Below are 7954 nucleotides of genomic sequence, written 5' to 3' on the forward strand. Positions count from 1 at the left end.
TTAAAAAATATTTCTGGCACTCAGGAATTAGAATGAAGGGGAGGATATTAATTTGAGTCATTAAAATATACAAGAGATAGTTCAAGCCATGTACATGGATGGGATCAATTAGAAATCCTGGAATCACTGAATTTATAAATAGTGGCTGCAAAAGAGGATTTAATAAAGGAAAATAAAAGTGGGCAGAGGGACAGAAGGAACCTGGAGGTAACATCACAGAAGGCGAAAAATAAAGAGCATGTTGCAGAGTGTAAATGAGATAAGACTGCGGAGTCAGATTTAGGAATAAGTCAATCATTAGAGGTTTTGGAAAAAAAAATTTTTTTTACCTAAATGGTCTTTTCATGGTCAAAATAAACAAAAAACATCCAATGTTAAAACCACTTAATAAACTTACAAACTTGAAAATTTAGACACATCAGGTAGGCAATAAACAATATTATGAAAACAATATATTCCAAGTTTCAAAGATTTGGCAAGTTCTCCAGAATATCTTTCATCTGTAGATGGACACTCCACAATCTTCTGCCAAGTAGAACTGAGTGTCATTCACTGGTGTGAAGTCAAATCCATTTCAAGGCATGTCATGGTGGCACAGTAATGGTGGGATGATAAAATGTGTAGTCAGGTCTTGTACACTGAATGTTATATCTGCAGTGTTTTGGATGATAGAAGGAACATTCCATTTTCCTATGAGCAGGAAAATAATGGCAGAGTTGACTACTAGAATGTGGTGCCAGCGTTGCAATTGCTGGTTTTGGAGGCAGTACTGGAATTCTTCTACTCATATGAATGAAGGGACAATCTGGTTTAGTATTTTTTGTATCATATTTACAATTTGGATGAATGAAGAAACATTTTTTCAGCAAATTTACAGTTGGGAAGGCTTTGCAAGTTGAAACAGGATGATGGTAAGCACACTGATCCCCATTTTTACAGGCAGGCTCCAAAAGTTTTTCTGGTTTCTGGACCACATTCAGTTCACTCATCTCAGCATTTGAAAAGCTACCATTTGACTCATTGAGCTGCCTGTTTATTAACTGCAAGTGCTGTGGGTGGAGGAGACTCTGAGTCTATTGTTTGAGGCTGCAGTTTGGTTTACAGATTTCACTCCTTCAAAACACACGTCCTCCTCTTGATCTGACATGTATCCTAGGGGGCTGGGGACAGCATCCAGTGTCACTATGAACTTGGGACTTGCAGGTTTATCTGGTGGTACAAGATCTCGTCTGCATAAGGTGTCCTGAAAGTACCTGAAGGGTATCTGCAGTCTTCATCCCGGACTCTTGGTTTGGTGCCACTACTCTTTCCTCAGACAGCTTTGGCTTCTTCAGAATAAAGGATCTTGTGTCTGCATGGACCATGAATTCCATGTCATAGTAATCTTGACTGATCTGCAGAGTCTCTGTCATTACTGGGTCAATTTGCAGTCGGGATAACAACTGCCTTTGTTGAGTTCCTTGGCTTTTTTCTATATTATCTCCCTTTGTTTCCTCTTCTTTAATGGGGGGACTTATTCTGGAGGTCCTGCTTTGCCCCTGGACCATTTCTGCTGGCAATTCTTCTTGAGAAGTTCGAGTTCTGGGAGCATCTGGAAGTGTCTGTTTCTGTGAGACTGAGGAATAGTTGCTTTTGTTACAGACTCTTGAGCTTCAGAGATAGCCTTCAAAATTAGATTCGTGTTAGCTTGTTTCAAAGGTAGAAGTGAAGGTCTCCTTTCAGCCTTTGCTGGCACCGATACACTGCTGGAGATGCTTCCTGTATGAGACCCACAATCATCATCTTCCTCCTCTTCTCCATCACAATGGACATTTTTTACTTAAACAATTGAACTTACTTCAAGCACTTTCCTCTCCTGAAAGTTTTCTTCCTCAATACTCATTTTTTTTAGTTGTTTCTGAAGAAGGGGCTATCAGTCTCTTCTAGGCTGCTAAGCACTTCTGGTTCACAAAAATGGCCTGTTCCACATACCTGGGTGTTCTGTTTATCAGGTTATTTGGCTGCACGAATACTGTTTTGCTGCTGCTGAAATTGCGGCTTGTTTAAATGAGCACCAGTATCTGCATTTTGACTTGCAAGTGGCGAGAAGAACCATATGTAAGTGTCACTGTAGGGTGGGTTTTTTTTTTTTTTTTTTTGAGATAAGGGATTCTCCTGCACAAAATTGAGGTCTTCAACAATGAGATCATCTGGTTCTGGCTTAGTATCAATCACATCTTCAGAGGGTGCTGTCTCCCCCAGAGGCTTCACAGTCGACATTAATCAGGATGCAGCTCCATCATCATAAGTCTGCCTGACAGTAGTGGTTTTCTGCTTCTGCTAACAGGTAGAAACCCTGGAATCTCTTTTCTCAGGTCTAGAGCTAGCAGTCGCGAGGGACGGCACTGCAGCTTCATGCCTTCTGTCATCTCCCCGACTGAAACTGCTCTTGTTTGAAGACACGTTCTTCCCAAAGATGTTGGTATCAGAAGACTTTAGACTGGAAGGGTCAGTTGTAACAGAGCGAAGTTTATCTAATACACCATAAAGACATAGGATGAATCGAATTGTGTTGTTCCCTAGAAACAGGGATAGGTCCTCTGTCATTTGGTTCTGACTTTTCTTGACCATCACCATAATGCAATCAGGAAGTTCTTCATCAACATAAACTCTTGCAATTTCCCCTTAATGGCAGTCCGATCTTCCACTCATCTCGGTGCCAATTTCCATGGCTCCCATGCAGGCAGTGGGCTCAGCACTGCACAGTGATTCACTTACCCAGACCCTGGGCCAACTCCCAGCCCACAGCTCTGCAACAGCAACAGCCAGCTGCCAGCGCCACTCTGGGCAGCGTGCTCTGTGTGACCCACCCCCAACGGCCCTGTCAAAAATATTTTTCGGGTGATGGTGGAAAATCTAGAATAAAAAGTAAGTATGGACTAATACAGCTAGTAATAGAGTAATAGGTGAAAATATGTAGAGTTGTGGAAGGCTGCATGTTTTATTTTCTTATGCATTTTACTAAATGGTTTATGGTGGGGGATGTCTGTACATGTTTAAAAGCTACTGTAAAAGAGCTGATAGAAAAGGATAGGGTGAAATTAGAGGAGAGAGAAAATAAGGAGTAACATCCAGGCAGTAAAGGCAGATACTGTTGCCATGTACCCGTAGTGTTTAATAGTTCTATCTTCTCAATATGTCTCCATCTTTTAAAAAAATATATTTATTTGAGAGAGAGAGAAAGAAGTGGGGGAGGGGGTAGAGGGAGAAGGAGAGAGTCTTAAGCTGACTCCACACAGAATATGGAGCCCACTCGGGGCTGGATCTCACAACCCTGAGGTAAAGCTGAGCCAAAACTAAGAGTCCGACACTCAACTAACTGGACCACCTAGGTGCCCCAATATGTCTCCATCTTGATACAATATGACTGGATGTAGAGAAAGCATAATGTGTGTGCGTGTGTGTTTTTTTAAAGAGAAAAACACACTAAACCTATTTATCGGATCTTTCTGAGTGCATACACAGCTGCTATTTGAAAAGTGAAGAAATACCTAATCCTGTGAAAGCTTACTCAGAATCACACAATTTCAACAATTCTTTCAGTTTATCTTGTATAAAATTACTTACCTCTTCCCATGCTTTGATCTTACATGATATCTGAATGTATTCCTGAAGGAGTACAGGTCCTTGCCCTCTTGGAATTAGGAAAAGTGACATTCACGCTGGCCCTTGGGTCTGAGTTGTCTGTTGTGCATTGGTTCATTCCTGTAAGCAGTTTTGACCTCTTTTGCAGAAGTCCATGGTGAATGGACTCATAGTTTATTCATGTTGCTCAGGCAATGGTACTAGGAAGTCCTGGGCATTTCTCTCCTGCTGATGTAGTTTCCACTTAGTTCTTGCCGGCTAGGGACTCGGGCTCAACTACCCATCTCCAGCCTTTACTGTGAGGTCATCACACTGTCCTTTGGAGCTCCTAAAGCCAGTTTTTCAGTCTCTAGAGTTCATGTCAATTAGGAACTTAATGTGACTTAGCTAAGTTTATTTGCCACACATCTTTTGATTTTTTCTTTCTTTTCAATTTGGCCAAGTCCTCCAAGTTGCTATATGCCAGGTTAGTAAAGAGTTAGTTTTTTTTCCCCCAAAATCCAGAGGTTGATTGAAGTACTTTTTGCTTTTCAAAAGGTATTATTCTTGGTATTATTCTCAACAGATTTACCCAGTAAGGAGTTTCAAAGACCCAGAGAAAATTAACAGATTTATTTTCCTCACACTATCTTTAGCCTTAAGTGAGGGAGTTACCTTTTTTCCCTGTGAGTGAATGCTGGGAGATGAGTCCTCTAGGCTTGTGCTTGATGTGATAAATAAGGAGAACAAAAATAGAGAGCAAATCTTTTCTACTGACTTGCCAAGAGATCCAGTACCAACCTTCTGGCCTGGATACAGGCTGCAAAGAAACCAAGAGCACATGTAAAGTGTAAGCAGCAGCTGACAGGTTATGAGCCTATTGGGATGTTCAGGGCAAAACAATGCTGTAGACATAAGCACCAATGATGCATAAACCATATCTCAAACATAAAATCAGGTGCAAGACTCAGAACAGAGCACCACTGCCTTGAAAATAACATCTGGTTTATTACCTAAAAGAAAAGGATAGTGAGGCAGCCAGCTGGGAAGGGTGGTAGGGTCAGCAGCCCAAATACATGAGTGAGCATGTCTTGATAATTTACAAAGAGTCTGTGATTCTTAGCCTTGGCTCCACAATAGAATCATCTGAGGGAGGTTTTATTGATCCGGGTGCCCAGGCAATGCTCTATTATATCAGAATCTCTAGTTATAGTACTCCTATTTTTAAATCTCTCTAGGTGATTCCAATGTGCAGCCGAGTTTGAGAACCACTGCACCAAAAGAAGAAACCTAAAAGGAGACTGGAATTCAGGCTTTTGGGAAATTAGGGGCTGTTATGCTGTCATAATCTCTTTTCAGTGTGGACACAAATTTCTTGTAAACTTTAAGATGTTATCATGCCTAGTGTTTCTTTAAAGTTCGTGTGTACTTAGAGGAATGGGCTTTTGTTAGTGTTCTCCAATATTGCTCTAGACCCATGATTCCTTTCAGTATTATTTTTCAGACTGTACCATTGAAAATAGAGAAATAAGAAAACCTTGCTAAAAAAAAAAGAAAGAAAAGAAAAAAGAAAATGGGCCTGAAAAAAAAAATCATAAGGTAGAGGATTCATGAATCTAAAAAGAGTTAATTTTGACAGAACTCACAACTAAACTTTTCACCCCTATCACTTAAACAAAAAATAATCTCAGTTTCCAGATGCAAATTACCAAAGCTCTAAACTCTGAGTTTAAGGAAATTAAATTATATGCTACACCTTTCCAAATATCAATTAGCCAAGAAGTCGTCATTCAAAAGTTCTGGAAAAGAATTCATTAACATTTGTAAATCAACCCAGTATTTCAGTGTAAAGGCAAATGTAATATAGTTCACTTAATCAATATATTCTCCAAGGGAACTAGAAAAGCCTTAATGTTATTTAATTTCCAACACAGTCCCACACATTGTTTATCATTGTATACTGTCCTTTTAAAAATGACATTTTTATAATGCAAAAATCATGTTAGCTTGTACAAGTATTAATTCACATATTTCACTGTTGATGTCAGCCTGACAGCGTTCATGGTGAGGAAACATTACACATTGCTTAATGTGAATGTTAGCCCTGAAGGAGATAGCTAGAGATAAATTCTGCCCTTTTCAGTACATGGCAACCACTGCTAGGAAAATGAACATGATTAACAAATTGTGGAGAGGTTAGTAAGCTTTGTGTGTTGTAAGAATTTTTTTAAAAAACATGATAACGTACAGGTACTATATCAAAATAAGAAGCTCAAAGAAGACCTCTGGGAGAGTGTGTTTGCTAGCAAGCATTCAGTTTTGTTATACAAAGATAGTATTTTCAATAAATCACAGTATATATACACATATGTATAGACACACATGCATATGACATTTAGTTTCCCAGCAAAATCTTTGAGCCTTTTCTGCCAAATCCCACTTAGAATTACAGAACATTTTGGCCTAGATGGGATTTTAGATATCATGAAATTATGTTGGGATAATACATAGCTTCCTTTGATCACAATTTTGCCAGTTAATTCCTCTAAGATCTTAGACAAGTTACTTAAACTTTCTGACTATTCCAAAATTGTAATAACTAAGCAAGTATTATATATTAAGTGTCCATCCCATAGATGATGATCCAGAAATGTTAGTTGGATAATTCACAAACTAAGTAAGATTTGAGTGATTAGTCTTTGGCAGCCCAACTAGTCACTGGCAGATTTGAGACCAGAACCACAGGCTTCTGGCTCCTCTCAAGTATTTTTACTTTTCCTCCTACCTCTTAAAAGTCAGAGGAGAGGTTATGATTCTTTAGTTTTCTTAGAATTTGTACCAGGACTCCCAAGCTCTTTTAAAAGGAAGAGACCACTAAGTGGCTTTTATATAAGATGTCTGGAGATAACTATAGAGATAATTCTCAAATTCTTTACAATTAGAGCTTTGAAGTCTATTTGGAAAGTTATTTTGAAATATTCACCAATGTGTTTTTAATTTGATTTTTTCTCCCACATGACCCTTCTCCCCATTTCAAGGAGAGTAAGAGTAGTTTAAGTTTACTGCCTCAAGAAAAGAAAGATACAACAAGAAAAAAAAATGAGAACAAAGTTAGTTCTTGTGTCCTAAATTTCAAAATACGCTTGTGAATTCAAGGAAGACGTAAGAGTCATAACAAAAAAGGCTTTTGAGTTTCACAATAAGGGGTACTTTAAGTATTAAAAGCTAAGGTCCTGACCTAAATTACTGCCACAGAAAAATAAATATTCTGTTAGAATGAGTTTTTATCACCTGGTAAATCTCCATAAAGAATTTTGGAGGAGCATAAGTGAGATAGTAAGAAAAAAAAGATAGCCATGGACCAGTACCCTCTTGAAGTAAAAATTACTCTGGCTGCTGCACCCCTGGCAGAATGAGAGGATACATAGCTTCCTGTTTGGGATACTGTTAACACTTAGGAAATTCCTCCAACTGTGAGAATACAGAAGTGATATTTAAATGGAGTTATTTGACTGATGAACATAAACCCAGAGCCCCTGTGAGCAATAGGTCCTGGAAGTGTGCAGTCACATCATTTTATTTCCCTTGTATTGCCCTGAGTGGCACAGCTGTGTCTTGGAAAGACAACAGTTCTGGGATGGGCAGAGATGGGCAGAGATGAGAAAGTCCTTGTGGAATGTGGCACAGAAATTTACATATATAACATGGAAGCCTCATCTTGCACTAAGGTAGAGGGTTGATTATGCCCATGGAGCAGAGGAAGTGAGAGGCTTGTAGAGCACAGAAATTTGAACCTCAGGTTCTAGAGTACCACTGCTGTGTTCACACCCAGTTTTGTCTCTTAATTGCTGCATAAACTTGACACAATTTTTTAACTGCTCTGTGTGTCAGTTTTCCTATTTGTAAAACATGGATAGTGATAATAGTACTTACTCCATAGGGCTATTATGAAGATTGGTAAATATAGATATTCCTATAGATAGATAAATAGATAGATATAGATGATATAGATATAGATATATAGATATAGATATATAGATATAGATGTAGATAGATAGATATAGATATAGATATAGATTTAGATATAGATATAGATATAGATATAGATATAGATAGATATAGATAGATATAAGGCACCTAGGGTAGTGCTATGTAAATGTGAACTATTTTTTAATGGTCCTTCTCAGCAGATGCCAGCTATGGATAAGTGCACTATAAGGACGAGGTTTTTACTCCCAATTTTCACAACATTCCATTAGACTTACCTGAAGTTTAGGATTTATACCAAGGTGGGAGTTGGAGTAGGGACAGAAAAAACAACAAAAACTTAAATTTACTGGGAAAAGTTCAA

The 7954-nt window shown here is 38.5% G+C and overlaps 1 pseudogene; it reads right to left on the reverse strand.

The window, feature by feature from the left end:
• Nucleotides 1–563: 563 nt before the first annotated feature.
• LOC100464485 lies at nt 564–2709 on the reverse strand (annotated as a pseudogene).
• Nucleotides 2710–7954: the final 5245 nt, after the last annotated feature.

Source organism: Ailuropoda melanoleuca, chromosome 1, assembly GCF_002007445.2.
Source record: "Ailuropoda melanoleuca isolate Jingjing chromosome 1, ASM200744v2, whole genome shotgun sequence".
Classification (NCBI taxonomy): Eukaryota; Metazoa; Chordata; class Mammalia; order Carnivora; family Ursidae; genus Ailuropoda; species Ailuropoda melanoleuca.